Source organism: Mirounga leonina, unplaced genomic scaffold, assembly GCF_011800145.1.
Source record: "Mirounga leonina isolate KUSES-001 unplaced genomic scaffold, KU_Mleo_1.0 Mir_171, whole genome shotgun sequence".
Classification (NCBI taxonomy): Eukaryota; Metazoa; Chordata; class Mammalia; order Carnivora; family Phocidae; genus Mirounga; species Mirounga leonina.
In genome coordinates this window covers 22,502,189-22,520,050 of record NW_023270436.1, presented here as the reverse complement: position 1 = coordinate 22,520,050, position 17,862 = coordinate 22,502,189, and the positions used below count along the sequence as shown (strand labels likewise).

Sequence of the window (17,862 nt, the reverse complement as noted above, 5' to 3'; positions counted from 1 at the left end):
AATATGAAATAATGCACTAAGGAGTTTTGTAATTTTTAAGTAAATAAGTAAATTTATCCATTGACTACGTATGTCTGCCAACTTCCTTAAAGTCTAATGATTTACAGTTTACAAGATTATTTATATAACAAACTATTCTCATTCCAGAGTGGGCTTTCTTGGGGACGAAGTTTAATAAGCAATTTACAATGTTCTATGAAAATTATAAGCTTCTTCAGGTTCCATGGTAAAGTTACAAAAGTTCTGGGCACCATATTTTTTAAAAAACATTAAAAAAAATACATGGAATGGGGCGCCTGGGTGACTCAGTCCAACTCAATTTCGGCTCAGGTCATGATCTCAGGGTTGTGAGATTGAGACCTGCTTCATGCTTCACAGTGAGTGTGGAGCCTGCTTAATATTCTCTCACTCCCTCTGCCCTCTCCCTCTGCCCCTCCCCCCTAAGAAAACACATGGGCATGGGGCACCTTGCTGGCTGAGTTGGTGGAACCTAGGACTCTTGATCTTGGGGTTGTAAATTTGAGCCCCACACTGGGTGTAAAGAGTACTTAAAAATAAAATCTTAAAAACAAAAAAAAAAGGGCATGTATGTGTGTACAAACACTTTTACAGCAGTTTTTTGTAGTCACCAAAAACTGGAAACAACCCAAATGAGCTTGGAGAATGAATAAACTATGGTACGCCAATACAATGAAATGCTGCTCAGCAATAAAAATTACTATTACACAAAATATGGATATGTCAAAGTGCATTGTGTTAAAGAAGCCAGTCTCAAAAAGCTACATACTGCACGATTCCATTTATATGGAATTCTTGAAAAGACAAACTATAATGACAAAACATATCAGTACTTGCCAGAGATGGGAAGCGGGGAAACGGGTGGACGAGAAAGGAACAGGAGAAAAATCTCTTGAGATGATGGAACTATACTCTATCTCCATCACTGTGATCACATGTGTTTCCAAAATTCACAGAACTGTACTCAAAAAGGGTGAGTTTTACTGTATGTAAATTATACCTTAGTTGTAAAATTTTTCTAAAACATGGAGGTGGTAGAATCTTAATTGCTGCTCTGAAAACAGGACCGGATGCTGCTTAAACAACCAAAGCAGGTACACTAAACTTTGTTAGATCTGCCTCCAGTTTGAAAACTCCCATTAATATTTTTGCCTAGAAATTGAAATAATATTTGTAGTTATAAATTCCCTTAGGATTAAAAAAGTAAATATATAGAGAGATTGACTGGGTTTATATACATAATATATATAAATATATATTATATAAATATATATTATATAAATATAATATAAATATATATAATATATAATAAATATAGAAATATACATAAAAATATACATTTAAGGGCACCTGGCTGGCTTAGTCGGAAGAGAATGTGACTTTTTTTTTTTTAATTTTTTATTTATCCATCTGAGAGAATGAGAGTGCATGTGCACGAGCCGGGGGGTGGGGGGATCAGAGGGAGAGAAGGAAGCAAACTCCTGGCTGAGCAGGGAGCCGGACACAGGGCTCTATCCCAGGACCCTGGGATCATGATGTGAGCTGAAGACAGACACTCGATCAACTGAGCTATCCAGGCACCCCGAGAATATGACTCTTGATCTTGGGGTGGTGAATTCAAGCCCCAACCGAGCCACCCAGATACCCTGAGAATGTGGCTCTTGAACTTGGGGTGGTAAATTCCAGCCCCACGTTGGGGGTTTTTAAGAAAAATTTTTTAAGTTTTTTAAGAAAACTACCTACTATTTACAGTAGTGTTATTACTAGTAGTGTTAGAAGAAAATAAGCTTTGTCAAGGAGGGAATAAAACCCAAGCAATAAATATTAACATCAAAAATATATATACATATATTTATATATATATATATAAAAACATCAATCTTTTCTAGATTCATGATGTCATAAGTGAGTTTCCTCTCCTAAATTTGGTTCAAAAAAACAAAATTTCACTTCAAAAAACCTGCAAGAGATTACTGTAAGTTCTTAACACTTGCCTAAAATCTTTAAGTGGCTTTCACTTAACTAGGCAGTGCAGCAAAATGGTTAAGAGCTCAGGCTCAACAACTCAACTACCTGGGCAAGTTATTCAACCTCATTTGTCTCAATTTTCTCATCAGTAAGAGAATAATTATACCTATGTCTGGGAATAATTCTAGACAATTAAATGAACTGATATACATATAATCATTTAGAACAGTGCCTGATATACTTAAGCCTCAGCAAGTTTCAAGTGAATATAAATGAATATTAATAATCACCAGCTGAGTGTCCTTGGACAAATCATTTTACCTCTGTATATCACAATTCTTCCCTGTAAGGTAAGAGACCTAAATTCAATGCCCCAAACACCTATGTAGTGATACCATTCTACGTTCCTATAATTTTACCTGAACTGCACCAAGTCACCTTGCAAAGAATGTTAAGTAATACCCCTGTTATACAGAAAAATCTGAAGCCCAGGGGCACCTGGATGGCTCAGTCCATCAAGCGTCTGCCTTTGGTTCAGGTCATGATCCCAGAGTCCTGGGATCAAGCCCCACATTGGGCTCCCTGCTCAGTGGGGAGCTGGCTTCTTCCTCTCCCTCTGCTTGCTGCTCCCCATGTTTGTGCTTGCTCGCACACGCTCGCTGTCAAATTTAAAAAAAAAAAAAAAATCTTCAAAAAAAAAAAAATCTGAGGCCTAAATAAGTTAAATGACTTGCCCAAAAGGACAGTAAGATGAAGGCGAAGCCAAGACAAGGATCTGCTGTTCTGAGATTTCTCAAACTTTGTTCTCTCCAAATATTTTAGCCCTCCATCAACTCCTTCCCTTCTGATAAGGTATGACATACCAAAAAAAAAAAAAAAAAAAAAAAACCCACCAATTTATGCATTTTAAAAATCCATTAAGCTATACACTTTTTTGTGCACTCCTCTGTATGTTTGTTTTATATCATAATTGAAAAAGGTAAGGGGTGCCTGGGTGCCTCAGTGAGTTAAGGGTCCAACTCTTGGTTTTAGCCAAGATCAAGTCTTGATCAGGTCTTGATCTCGGGATTGTGGATTTAGGCCCCATGTTGGGTTCCACACTGGGCATGGAGCTTACTTTAAAAAACAAACAGGGGTGCCTGGGTGGCTCAGTCGTTAAGCGTCTGCCTTCAGCTCAGGCCATGATCCCAGGGTCCTGGAATCGAGCCCCGCATGGGGCTCCCTGCTCAGCGGGAAGCCTGCTTCTCCCTCTCCCACTCCTCCCTGCTCGTGTTCCTGCTCTCGCTCTCTCTCCGTCAAACAAAATCTTAAAAAACAGGTAAAATGTTTCATCATTAAGTGTATTCCTTTATGAAAGGAAGTAGTAGAAAAGTTAAAAAAAAGCTAAAGGGAGACAAATTCAACTGATTATGTTTACTAAAATTTTGTGAGGGTAAAAGTTTTAAAAACTGAGGTATAATATACCTACAAAAAAGTGCACTTAAGTATAAAACTCAATGATTCTCATAAACAGTTGTCTGAAGACAACCATGAAATCATCACCCAGATCAAGACACAGAACATTACCAGCACCCCTAAAGTCTACCTTGCACGCATCACCAAGATAAATAACCATTATTCTGAGTTCAATTACCATCTCTTAGTTTTGTCTGTTTTTTAAACTTTATAAAAATGGAATCACACAGTATGTTGTCCTATGAATGGGTTCTTTCACATATACTTTTAATTTTTCTTCTTGCAAACAAAAAGCATTTAGGTTAGCCAGATAGTAAGAAACATTCTCTCAACACTATCAAATGTTCAAATTTAAACCATAAATCATTCTCAAAGCAAACCACTTCTCAATCTAAATATTGATTTATTTAAAGTCAAGTATAGCTGGTATTTCTTCTCTACCCAATGAGTTTTGTTGTGTTTTTTTTTTTTTGCTTGAAAATTGAATTTTTCTTTAAGTTTTTATTTCAAGCACAATCCTTAAAACCCATCACCTATTTCACCCATGCCCCCACCCACCACCCCTCTGGTAACCATCAATTTGCTCTCTACAGTTAAAGTCCCAATGAAATTTCTAAGCTATTTTCAGTTACTTTTGGTTGGAGAAAATAGAGACCCAAAATGTCTCAAATATTATTCTTTCATCAGTAAAATTTGAATTGTAACCATTTTTAAGAGACAGGAAAATAATCATGAAGAGATTTCAGACCATAATTATCTTAAAATTACATTTTTAAAAGATTTTATTTATTTATTTGACAGAGTGAGAGACAGCAAGAGAGGGAACACAAAGCAGGGGGAGTGCGAGAGGGAGAAGCAGGCTTCCCGCTGAGCAGGGAGTCTGATGCCGGGCTCTATCCCAGGACCCTGGGATCTTGACCTGAGCTGCTGAAGGCAGACGCTTAATGACTGAGCCACCCAGGCGCCCCTTAAAATTACATTCTTTAATGTTGCTCTCATACCTTGAAAAGAGTTATCCATTACTGCCAACATTGAACACAAAGAGTAAAAATGTAAAAATCTGTTTTGCACTAGAATGTCTAATTCCAACACCGTTTTGATAGCACTGCAATAAAAGTTTTAGATAACTAAATGCCTCTATTTTATCCTGAGATCTCTTCCTATGGTTTAATCTACATCTGTTTCAGTCCATACTCTGCTATCCAACATGATAGCCACTAACCATATGTGGCTAATTAAGTTAAACTGTCAACTATACTTAATTTAAATGTCCTTTTTTTAACTGAACTTAAAAAAAATTTTTAATTTAGTTTCTTGGTCAAACTAGCCAAATTTCAAATGCTCAATATGTACTGAACAGTGCAGATATCGAACACCAGGAAGGATCATCAGAAGTTCTAGTGAACCAGCACCTGTTCTATAAATGCGATCTCATCTCCCACTCACCTTTAGCCCTTTACTATACTAAAACTTAATCTAAGAAAATGATGATCAATGACTAGCATGGATCACCAAATCCAATTATTTCCTTAGCCCTCAGCTTCCCTCATTTCACTCAAACTTAACTGATTATCACTTAATTTAGAAATCCTCTCTTCTCTGCTTCCACTATGCCTCATTAACCTAATTTTAACAGTTTTAATTTTATCTTCTTCTCCCACCCCCCTAAATGTGATACTCAATCTTTGGCTCTTCTAGGTTCAAGATCTCATCTAGATGAGGCCAACCTACCTTTCTTCCTACCTCAAATTCTCTATATCCAAGCTCCTGCAGGACATTTTTACTTATCCCCTGGCCTCAATGTTAAATGTGGGAAGGATTTCATTTTAGTCCTTTTCCAAAACTAGCTCCTCCTCCCAATTCCACATTTCTATACTATCACTATTCACCAAGGCCCAAAACCCATTAACTCTGAATCATTGCTACTTACCTCCAATTCAACTAGTTCACAAATGTTTGTCTATTTCCTTTAGGGTGTCAACTAGCAATCTTCTATCTTAATCTAGCCACCTCAATTACCACCTTGCCACCACCTTAATTCAGGTCCTTATTACCTAATTATGTGTACAGTACAGATTCTTCACTGTTTTCCAATCTTCGCCTGCTCCTAATCATGCAACTGCTATCAGACACATCTTCCCCAAAATTGCCTTTTATCTCAAAAGTCCAAAAGGACTCAGTATAGAGAGTAAAAGAATATTCAAACACCTTATTTATTTCAACAATCTGTAGCCAACATACTTTGCAAACTTGTCTTTGAATCCTCCATCTTCTGTCTTAGCTAGAAAAATCAAAACCATTCCCCAAACATTGATTTATGTCCCTTACCTATATAAAGCTGGGACTCTTCCTCCTCTCTACAATTTTTTCTTTAAGGAGGCTCTATGCCCCACATGGAATTTGAACTCATGACCCTGAGATCAAGAATCCCATACTCTACCCACTGAGCTGGCCAGGCTCCCCTCTACCAATATATTAGTTTATATATTAGGAAACCATCTTCTCAGCATCTCATAAGTAGCACCCATTTTGAACAAACCTAAATGAACAGACCAGGAATAAGAAAGTTACAAATATACATATTGGTTTAGCTTTAATATAAAAGCATCTATATTTATTACATGCAATTCTATTCCCCAAGAATTTTTTTTGCAGAACTATTTCTGTAAAAATAATCCGACCGTTGTTCAAAAGTATAAAGTACACTATCCATTACAGACAGCACTTTTGAGGTTAAAAAAAAAAATCCCTAGGGCACCTGGGTGGCTCAGTTGGTTAAGCGACTGCCTTCGGCTCAGGTCATGATCCTGGAGTCCTGGGATCGAGTCCCGCATCGGGCTCCCTGCTCAGCAGGGAGTCTGCTTCTCCCTCTGACCCTCCCCCCTCTCATGCTCGCTTTACCTCATTCTCTCTCTCAAATAAATAAATAAAATCTTAAAAAAAAAAAAAATTTTTTTTTTTTAAAATCCCTAGATGTCAATCAGTAAGGGACCAGGATAAATAATAGTGTCTATCAAGTTTAAAAAAACAAAAAACAAAAAACTACATAGGGGGTGCCTGGCTGGCTCAGTTGGTGAAGAATGCAACTCGACCTCAGGGTCATGAGTTTGAGCCCTACATTGGGTATAGAAATTACTTAAATAAACTTAAAATTAAAAAAAAAAAATACAGTCCTTAAAAATGGGTATACCTACATTTTATGATAGGGTAAGATGTAATACACTATTATTGTGAGAAAAAAAGCAAATTGTAGATCAGCATGATAGTTTGATCCTATTAGAGGGTAATCTTTAAATCTATATATTAATTGAAAACAACTATCAACAGGGAACTAAAACTTCCCTATTCACACAACTAAATAAATTAAGTAAATACATATATATTGACACAGATAAATTTCAAGCTTTTCAAATCGCAGAATATATATACTTAGGTACCATACATATCTGAAACACACAATACTACAAGTTAAATACATACATCTATAGGAAGAATATAAGAGCATGGGTTAAGAAAGATAGATAACCTCTGGGTAACAGAAACAGGATCTAGGAGGAGAGCAAAAGGGACTCCAATTGTATGATATTTAAATTTTAAAAACAAACATAAACCTTTCAGGCAAATCTAACAAGATGTCAATATCTATTAAATCTAAATCAGCATCTATTAAGTACATGACATTCTCTGTATTTTTCTGAATTTTTGAAATATTTAAATTTTACTTTTAAAAAAAGGAAAGGCAGGGTATGGAATTTAAGAACAGAGGAGAATGGGCTTTGTAGACTTCTATAGGGTATTTTCTTTTCACAAGCTTGTTATTCTTTACTATAAAACTTCTAACTGAAAAACCCCATAAACTTATAGTAGTACCTACATTTATTACCTTGATTGCTCTTCAACTTTAATCTTATTCTTTAAAAAAAATAAAGGGTAGATAATTATAAATGCCTTACCCCAAAAATCTAACATTTAATGTGCAGAAAAAAAACACAAGCTGACAGGCTCTATCTAATCACTTAAACTCTAAAGGATATATTACATAGATCTTCCTAAAATATCACTAGTATATAAACTTAAAGTGACTCAACTCTAAGCTGTATATTAACAGCAAAATCCCAATGAGACTACATTGTCATAATAAAAGTAATTATTCTAAATATCCTCCAGTTCAAATTACATGTATAAAATCCTATCACCTCTTAGTTGCTATAATCCCACTTAATATTTAAAATACACACACACACACAGCTATAGAACTTGCAGTTCCACATGGCAAGTCAGCAGGAGAACTGGGAATTCAGATTGAGTCCTGTGTTTAGGGTTCACAGAATCCGATTTTTCTTTTCAAGGCAACATTCTTAAGTCTCAATCAGCTCATCAGGAAGAAGAAAATTAGATGGAGGTCTTCTTGTGTTTAAATGTGATCAAAGCTCAGTCTCAGTCACAGTGGAGTTTACAATGAAAGTTCAAATGCTTGCTTGCACCATTCCTCCCCTACCACTTCCTACAACTGCCACTCTGCTTAGGAAGTGGAGCCAGTTAACCACCCACTTTCTCATTGGTGACTATAACTTAAACCCTCTTAAGACACCCAATGAAGGGCGCCTGGGTGGCTCAGTTGGTTAGGCGACTGCCTTCGGCTCAGGTCATGATCCTGGAGTCCCGGGATCGAGTCCCACATCGGGCTCCCTGCTCGGCGGGGAGTCTGCTTCTCCCTCTGACCCTCCCCCCTCTCATGTGGTCTCTGTCTCTCATTCTCTCTCTCAAATAAATAAATAAATCTTAAAAAAAAAAAAAAAAAAGACACCCAATGAAAACTAAAAACATCAAAATGTACTTTAAAATAGCCATTTTTCCTAATAAGAGTAATACATGCTCATAGAAGATTGGGAAATTACAGAAGAATATGAAGCAGAAAACAGTTACACTATCCCACCAGCCAGAAATTAATCATGATTAATATTTCTATTCCTGTCTTTCCAGGCTCTCTTTTATAAAAGTGTATTAGTTCACTTACTAAACACGATTTTAAGTACAGCAGAAAAGGGAAATAACATACTAGTTTTGAAGACTAATCTTCAGTGTTTTCTAAGCCAAAACCAAGTATGTATACATGGAATCGGAGAGAATGAGACAAATCAGAGAAATCGTATGTGCTCCTTTTCATTCGCCCCATGGAAACCACTGAGTCCATGTTTCAAGAACCATTATATAGCCAAAAACTAATGTTTCCTTCTTAAGTAGCAGCCTACTATATAAATCTCGCTCTCTCTCTCTCTGTCTCTCACACACACACACACACACAGTGTTGGCAGTAGGAGGAACACACGTAGTAAAAGGAATTAAATCAAGACTGATTTTTTTTTCATCTCCTTGAAACTATCCTGAGGAGAAAGCAAAATATCTGAAAGGCTGAAAAAATTTTAAAAATTAAGTATCTGAAAGGCTGATGTAAAATTAATGATCTCTCCCACAAAAATATTTTCTGTGCACATCAGATGAAAGAACAATGTAACTACAGAAAGTTGTAACTATTTGTTTTACAATACTATAACTTATTTACATGTGTAAATAAATACGTAAGAGTTTAAATAGCCCATAAGTACTGATACCTTAACTCTGTACCAAGTAGTACCTAAGTGCGGGAAGTGAGGGAGAACAGCCATCAGTACCTACTTCTGCAGGGCTCACAGTCTACCTCTTTAAATATGATGTCAAACACTAGGCATGTGGCCTCGAAGGAAGAGAAATCACAACACTCATTAAATTATGCTCTTAAGTACTTGAGGGTCTAAGAAGATATATGTGAAAGCACCTTAAAAATCATGCTACGTAAGGTAAAGTAAAAAGAAAGCACTGTATAGAGCAACCACCTTCAATATAAGTTATCTCATTTAACTGACAAAAAAATAATCACGAGTTGCTCTTTTCACAATCTCTAAGACCTCAATATTATCTTTCTCTGACAATGAACCATATGAAATAACTGAAATTAAGTTCCCCAGGATGAGACGAGAAAGGGAGATTCATTTTTCCAGTACAAAAAGCACCATTTCCTGATTTCATTACATATGGTAGGGGGCGGGGGGAGGCGCAAGTTATTCAAACTTAATAAAAGTTACTTTTTTTTTTTAAAGATTTTATTTATTTATTTCAGAGAGAGAGAATGAGAGAGAGCACATGAGAGGGGGGACGGGCAGAGGGAGAAGCAGACTCCCTGCCGAGCAGGGAGCCCGATGCAGGACTCGATCCTGGGACTCCAGGGTCATGACCTGAGCTGAAGGCAGTCGCTTAACCAACTGAGCCACCCAGGTGCCCCAATAAAAGTTACTTTTTAATCTAAGATTCATCATGGAAAGTTTCAGCCCAATAAAGCATTTTTTAAAAGTTATAGGTTCAGGCTCTTCCAAATGGATTTAGAGTGACAGACTAATTGTGGTACTTTGCAAGCAAAGGAAAGCAAGCAGCAATTATTCATCCCTTCCCTCAGTTTCTAGGCTCTTAGAAAATAGGGATATGTTATAACCAAACCACTTTCCATAAATCACAGACTTTTAAAAATATACTCTACACAGTATCAGTTCTTCATATCTAAAAGAAGTAGACTACTTAAGATTGTTTCCTATCCCATGATTTTCCCTTTTCAAATTCAGCCACCTCAACAATGACAATCGGTATCAAACTGATACTTTGAGTAAGGTTTATATGTTCGCCCTATTGCAGATATGACTCTCAAAAGCATGGCACGCTTTAGACTATCATAATCCAATCAGACTGGACCACCTGCAGAACAAGAGGAAATGCCCAAAAACAATCATAAAGGCCCAACATTAAATCTTACAAGTCTAAAGCAATGATATTCAAAAAAAAAAAAAATGCTCCACTGGGGTAAAGAAGAAAAATATTTGAACTTTATTTTTAACTTTTTTTTTTTTTTAGATTTCATTTATTTCAGAGAGAGAGAGCAAGCATGAGTAGGGGTGGGTGGCAGAGGGAGAAGCAGACACCCTGCTGAACAGGGAGCCTGACTCAGGGCTTGATCCCAGGGTCCTGGGATCATGACCTGAGCCTAAGGCAGACGCTTAACCGACTTAGCCACCCAGGTGCCCCACTTTATTTTTCTCATCCTTGTTAATTTTGATTATATTTTATATAGTACGTAATAACCAGTTACTATACATACTGTTTGTAAATTAAATAAATACTTAAGGGTGAGGATTAATGCTCAAAATTTTTTTACCATAGAGACGATCAAAAATTTTGGAGACCACTGGCCTGATGTATTCTGTCACTGCACTTTCATTTTTACCTGCCCCTTCCACAGAGTTAAACTGTAGAGGCTAAGACTTGATGCTGAAAAAAGAACAAAAGGAAAACTATTCCCAAACTATTTTAAACTCCCACCAACAGGTTAAAAGATAATAAATCACTAGCAAGAATATGCAGAACTGGACACTAACATACTGTTGGTGGGACTTTTTTAAAAGATTTTATTTCTTTGAGAGAGAGAGAGAGAGAGAGAGAGAGAGCATGCGCACACCAGAGAGAGCACAAGTGGGGCGGGGGGGGGGGGGCAGAAGGAGAGGGGGAAGCAGACTGCCCGTTGAGCAGGGAGCCCTATACGGGGCTTGATCCCAGGACCCCAAGGTCACGACCTGAGCCAAAGGCAAGATGTTTAACCACTGAGCCACCCAGGTGCCCTGGGACTTTTTTTAAGATTTATTTATCCATCTTAGAGAGAGAGAGAGAATGAGCGAGAGAGAGTCAAGCAGAAAAGGGCAGGGAGAGAGAATCTCAAGCAGACCCAGAGCCCAGCACAGAGCCAGACTCAGGGCTAGATCTCATCACCCTGGATCATGACCTGAGCCCAAACCAAGAGTCCCAAGCTCAACCGACTGTGCTACCCAGGCGCCCGTTTGTGAGACTTTAAAACAGACATCCTATCTATAGGACACCTATATTCAAATTTAAAATGCACAAACCCTTTGACCATATAAGCCCACTTTTAGGAATTTAGCCTATGGAAATAATAGCACAATTGTATAAAAAAAAGTCCAAAGGAATTCATGACAGAACTGTTTTAAGAGAAAAATTGGAAATGTCCATTAACAGGGAATTGTTGTAAATTATAATGCATCCACATCACAGAACAGTAAATAACCATTAACAGAACATCAATTTGACATGGAAAGTTGTTCTTTTTGAAGTATTCAGTAGATAATGCATAAGAAAAAAGGAAAATTAGCAAACATTACTCTAAATGGGATCATGGGTTATCTCTACTTTATTCTCCTGAGTTATCTCAATTCTTGTTTTTTGTATGATTCCCCGCCCCACTCCCACCCCCGGCACTGAATATATATTTGTAGCTTTCACAATCTGAAGTAATTTCAGGGGCGCCTGGGTGGCTCAGTCAGATGGGCGTCTTGCCATCAGCTCAGGTCCTGATCCCGGGACCCTGAGATGGGAGTCCTGCATTGGGCTCTCTGCTCAGCGGGTAGTCTGCTTCTCCCTCTTCCTCTGTGCTCTCTCCCCCTCTCTCGCGCTCTCTCAAATAAACAAAATCTTTTAAAAAATAAATCACCACACTGTTATCTTTACCCTATGATGTTGCCACCTGCCATTTAGAAAACATAGCCCTAAACTTCACACAGAATGTACTAAACTCTTTCTACCACCACTCCAACACAATAAAATGGGTGAAATCTAGCAAATCTATTCCAAGTGCAAATTGTGAGACTTCCCAGATCCCTCTCTGAAGTTCCTACCACACTGTGATGATTCTTTGGTTTTTGCTTTTGGGTTTTTTTTTTTTGTTTTTTGGGGTTTTTTTTTTTAAATATTTAAGTACTCTGCACCCAGCGTGGGGCCCAAACTCACGACCCCACGATCAAGAGTTTCATGCTCTTCCACCTGAGCCAGTCAGGTGCCCCAGTGACTATTCCTATTGGCATACAGGATGCAAGTGCTGAAAGGTTTCTCTAGGCTGAGTACAGTAGAAATCTTTCTGTTGCCATATTAGCGACATTAGTAAATTCTACACTTGACAACATGTAATAGGTTTACCACTGCTCCAAAAGCCAACTCTTCCAAGAAAATAAAATAGGATTCTAATATAGTATCATACCCTTACATTTTTTAATTGCTTTTCATATACACCATTCCATTTGATCCTCCCTGACAAACTGAGACAAATAAAAATAAAGTGTTATTCTTCCTTTTATTAACAAGGGAATTGAAGCTCAGAGTGCTTATGTGGCTTGCCAGAAACAACACAGCTAACAAGGAACACAACTCAAGCTTGAACCCAGGACTTACCTGTCTACCCATTCTCAGGCTACAATTTTCATTGTGAATATCTGATACAAACATGAACCTAAAAAGTATGTTAAGTTTCTAGATATGAGGGGCACTTGGCTGGCTCAGTCGGTATAGCATGCCACTCTAGATCCCAGGATTGTGAGTCAGAGCCGCACACTGGGTATAGAGTTTATTTAATAAAAAATATATTTTTTTAATTTCTAGATACAAAAGTGAAAATGAAAGCATATCAATATGGTATCAAAATAAAGATTAAAAACAGCAATGGATGTTAATTTTGGTAGCCTCTAAAATTATTAGGAATTCTAGATCAATCCAATATGGATTTGATCTCATACTGTGTCTTAAGTGAACGTTTCACTGATTATAAAATTACATATAAATTTACCATAGAAAATTACAGAATTGGGTGGTCTGTAAGAAACAACTAGGCACATAAATTACACAAACTTCCCTAAACCATTCTTAATCTTGCGGCTTCACACTAAATTATGAAGTTCCTTATGTGAAATCCATTTTGATTTCAACACTAAGTGAATTACAACAGCATAAGTGTGCTGTTTCTGCATAATACTTGCAACATTCGCTCAATTTCCAGAGCACTTTTGGACAACATCTAAAATCTGTAAGCTTAGAACCCAAAAATGTTCAAGGTTTTTTTTTTTTTTTTAAGGTTCATCTACCTACATAAAATGAATACCAAATAACAGAATTACAAATTATTGAACATTTGCAGAGGGGCGCCTAGCTGGCTCTGTCAGTAGAGCACATGACTGTTGATCTTGGGGTTGGGAATTCAGGCCCCATTTTGGGTACAGAGCTTACTTAAAAAAATAAAATATTTCTTTAAAAAAAAAAAAAAGATTTGCAGAATCAGGCTGAAGAAACTACCTGAGACCAACAAGTATAGACCTTTAATTGTATAGATGAGAAAACAGAGGTCCAGAGAAGTGACTTTCCTAATAGCAGTCACATAGTAAATTAATGACACAGAATCTCTGCCAATCCACAGCCTCCCATTATTTTAAATGTCTCTGCATCTAATAAAGTTACTAAAAAGGGCCACGACACCTAAAAAAAATTAAGACACATTCAAGACCCAAAAACTGGGGGACAGGATAGTTTACAATGACAGTCCTAGGAGAAAAAAAAAAAAGCTTGTTTTCCAAAGATGTTATTTTTAAGTAATCTACACCCAACATGGGGGCTCAAACAACCCTGAGATCAAGAATTACATGCTCTACCAACTGAACCAGCCAGAAGCCCCTAGAATATAGAACCTCTTAAAGGAATCCCAAAGTTCTAAACCACATAAGCTAAAAACTGGCTCTTTGATCCAATACAAGGTATCAAGTGGCTTTTTTTTTTTTTAAAGATTTTACTTATTTGAGAGCGAGAAAGTGTACACGCAGGGGGAGGGGCAGAGGGACAAGCAGAGTCCCCGCTGAGTGGGGAGCCCTATGTGGGGCTGGACCCCAGGACTCTGAGATCATGACCTGAGCTGAAGTCAGACGTTTAACCAACTGAGCCACCCAGGCACCCCTCAAGTAGCTTTTAATAACTAACGTTATCGGGGCGCCTGGGTGGCTCAGTTGGTTAAGCAACTGCCTTCGGCTCAGGTCATGATCCTGGAGTCCCAGGATCGAGTCCCGCATCGGGCTCCCTGCTCGGCAGGGAGTCTGCTTCTCCCTCTGACCCTCCTCCCTCTCATGCTCTCTGTCTCTCATTCTCTCTCTCAAATAAATAAATAAAATCTTTTTAAAAAAATAACTAACGTTATCAACCACAACTTTTTCCCCCCCTCTCAATACTATTCATTTGCTCAACAGGTATCTGGGAGCACAGTATATGCTGTGGGAACTATGCTAGACACTGGAGACACCAAGAAAACAAAACAGCCTCTGGCTCTCAAATTGGACAACTGGATACACGTCTCTAAACTATTACTCCATGATTTGACAGGATATTTACCAAACTCCTTCACTACTCTACATAACTTTAACATTTTCCGCCTATTCTTCCAAACTTGTAACAAACCTCACCACACCCCCTCTGCAACATGAATACTTCTTGGGTAATTCACCATTCCACTTTATCACAGAAGGTGTTAACCAGAACTACAACAGATTTAAAAACTGACTTTACCACTCCTCATGGCCTGGGGCAAATTTCAAGAACTTTTCATAATCCACAATAAACCTTCCTGGTGCACAACCCTCATCTCAGATGACTGCTAACCCACCCACCCTACCCTCACTTTACTAGAAACCTGAGTCAGATGGTTTAGGAGCAAGCATGTTGAGATGTTGGGAAACACCTTCCATGGACCCCTTTGTGATCCAGAAGCAGACTTACTGCCTCTCCCTCTCCTTTTCATTCCTCTAGATCCTTTTATATATCTCTAGATATACCTCCAGTCAAGCAGCATCTAATTTTATCAAGTGTGTTCCCAAAGACTTACACGAATAACTTTTAGCAACAAACCTAATTCCCCTACCTAAATCCATTATATTTTAAGAGATGCTCAATTTTCAGTTTTAAATTTCTCAGGCTTCCCCTTCTTCCCTACCTCTCAAATTCTTAAAGCTCTATAAAGAACTAAAAGCACTCTCAGAAGTCATAATTAATGGGAACCTTATGGAATACCAAAGGTGACCTAAAGCTGACTTTCACAGGTTCACAAACCTGGCTGACCAGAACCACTCAGGGAGCTTCGTAAGGATGGATTCCCAGGCCCCACCCTCAGAGATTTTAATTCACCAGGTCCTCCTGCATGGAGTTCAGGAACCAGCATTTAAGGCAGTCCATACTATTTCTGATGACCATATTTAGGTAACTACTGAACTAAAGAACCTGGCCTACAAGCTGAGAAACATGCGTTCTCCTGTGGCTTGCTATTAACTACAAGTGGGGCTGCACCACTGTGTTGGTCACTTGAACTGCTCTGGGTCACCTGAAAATGAGGGAGGTAATTAGAGCTGAAAGAGGTCTTCATAGGCAGCCAATCTAAAAGTCTAGAACCCTCCAAATTTAGTTTAATATCACACATTGTACTGGGCTTACTCAAAACTGTGTCATTCTGGGGGCACCTGAGTGGCTCCGTCATTAAGCGTCTGCCTTCAGCTCAGGTCATGATTCCAGGGTCCTGGGATGGAGCCCTGCTTCGGGCTCCCTGCTCGGCGGGAAGCCTGCTTCTCTCTCTCCCACTCCCCCTGCTTGTGTTCCCTCTCTCACTGTGTCTCTCTCTGTCAAATAAAATCTTTAAAACAAACAAACAAAAACTGTCATTCTGTAAGCTCTTCTACCCACTCAAGTCATAGGCCCTAGAAGGGAAGACTTTTTGCATGCCACCAACCCACCTTACTTGGGTCTCCCAGCAAAAATAACACAGATCATGTCTCTGGCCCTACAGAAACAGCCTTTAAAAAGGAAAAAGTCCCTGTCACCTCTTCATGTACAAATCACAAACGTTTTGCATAAAAAAATCATCTCATGTAATTCAACCCAAGCCTTCGAGAGCATCACCGTCCACATTGTGAGAATAGCTGAACCTCAACTAGAAGAGTATGCATTTTTTTTTCCTTTTGAAAAATTAGATTGTCAGATAAACAAAGTGGATGTCAAGATATTCAACCAGTCAAGAATTAAGGCCTCTAACTGGAGAAGACACCTGCACATCAATAGCTAACCGAAGATCAAGTGCAAAACTCAAACGAGATTATCAGACCCCAGAGAAGTTGATTAAAGTGCCATAAAACTGACCCCATTATTTTGAGGTAAGTTTTCCAGCCCAAAGCACAGCAAGTAATATTATCGCCAAGGGTCCTAAGCAGCACAATTTCCACCTGAGAAGTGGAGCTGTTTCACCAGTGTTCCCTGAACTCTCAACCGCCTCCGAACCATCCTTCCCACCCAAGTACTACCAGGTCAGGAGGATGCCCGGCTGCACAGTCGGCCACTCCTCCTTCCCACAAGTCCCGGGCCCTCACCGCTCGCCCCGGGGGCTCTGCTGGCCCCCGACCTCCGGCCTCTCGCCACCGTGGACTCCCACAGACCCGGTCGGGAGCGAGGGAGGCACACTCACCTCCCGGGGTCCGCGGGCACGTGTCCGGACGCTCCGGGGGCAGCACTTCACAACCCCAGCCCCATGGGCCCGTCCCTGCCAGGTCCGGGAGAGCTGCCTGGGCCCGGGACCCCGCCTCCCCCGCGCTGAGGGTCCGGGCCGAGCCCGGCCGCTGCGCTCCCACTCCCCACGCCTCCCCCTGGCGGCCGCGGCCGCCACCCAGGACACCCCTCCCCGGGCCACGCACGCTGTCCCCTGCCCCCCGCGGGCCGCCGCCTCCTCAGAGGGTGACAGCCACTGCGCCGGGGCCGAGACCGGCCCCTCCTCCAGCCCCTCCTCACCCCCGGAGGAAGGGGGGGGCGTTCTTACCGGGCGGCAGGGCATGGCGAGGCCCGCCACGGCACGGCCTCCTCCGCCACCCCACTAGGCTCCCAGCCAGGGCCGGCGGGGGGCAGCGCCTGAGCCGTTGGAGCGTCTCGTCCGGCTGCTCCTCCGCTGCCGCCGCCGCCGCCTTCTCACAACCACAACAACATGGCGGCAGCGGCCACACAGAGCGCGCTCCCGACGCCGAGCCGGGCCGCGAGCGGGGGCGCGCGCGCACGCTAGGGCCCTCAGTCCGCGGTCGGGGAAAAGAAGGCAGGCCCTCGCGGGTTGGGCAGAGGCGGGGCCCGGGTCTATGGCCACGCCCCTGTGGTGGGCGGGGCTCCACACCAGCAGAATGCCCTCTGCGGGAAAGGCTGGCAGAGAAGCTCGAGTGGAGTGGAGAAGGAATTAGAAACAGGTGGGCAACAGACAAGGACGAAAACTAATGGTGGTCCTAAGATTTGGGGGAGGCATCTTTTCCCTGCCCTATAGCCCTGAGCAAGACAAAGCCTCACTCTACTTAACCAGTAAAATAGAATAGTAGTAGTATCTTTCACCTGTATACAGTTACAGTGAGGCTAAAACTAATTTAATATAACGCATATAAGTACTGCGTGCTCAAGGCTCTCAGAATACAATTTCAAACTGCTTCAGCTGAACCTCGGCTGGAAGAA

The 17,862-nt window shown here is 40.3% G+C and overlaps 1 protein-coding gene across 11 annotated transcripts in view; it reads right to left on the bottom strand.

The window, feature by feature from the left end:
* Nucleotides 1-17,389, bottom strand: part of MTMR3 (myotubularin related protein 3) — a 141,819-nt gene extending 124,430 nt beyond the window's left edge. For 6 of the 11 annotated variants that reach the window (XM_035017348.1, XM_035017352.1, XM_035017349.1 and 3 more), the window contains exon 1: nucleotides 17,195-17,388. The gene's annotated coding sequence lies outside the window, so the exon portion shown is untranslated. Of the gene's footprint in view, nucleotides 1-17,194 lie in introns of all 11 variants that reach the window. The other 5 variants (XM_035017343.1, XM_035017345.1, XM_035017347.1 and 2 more) reach the window with 1 other exon arrangement.
* Between the last annotated feature and the right edge of the window lie 473 nt (nucleotides 17,390-17,862).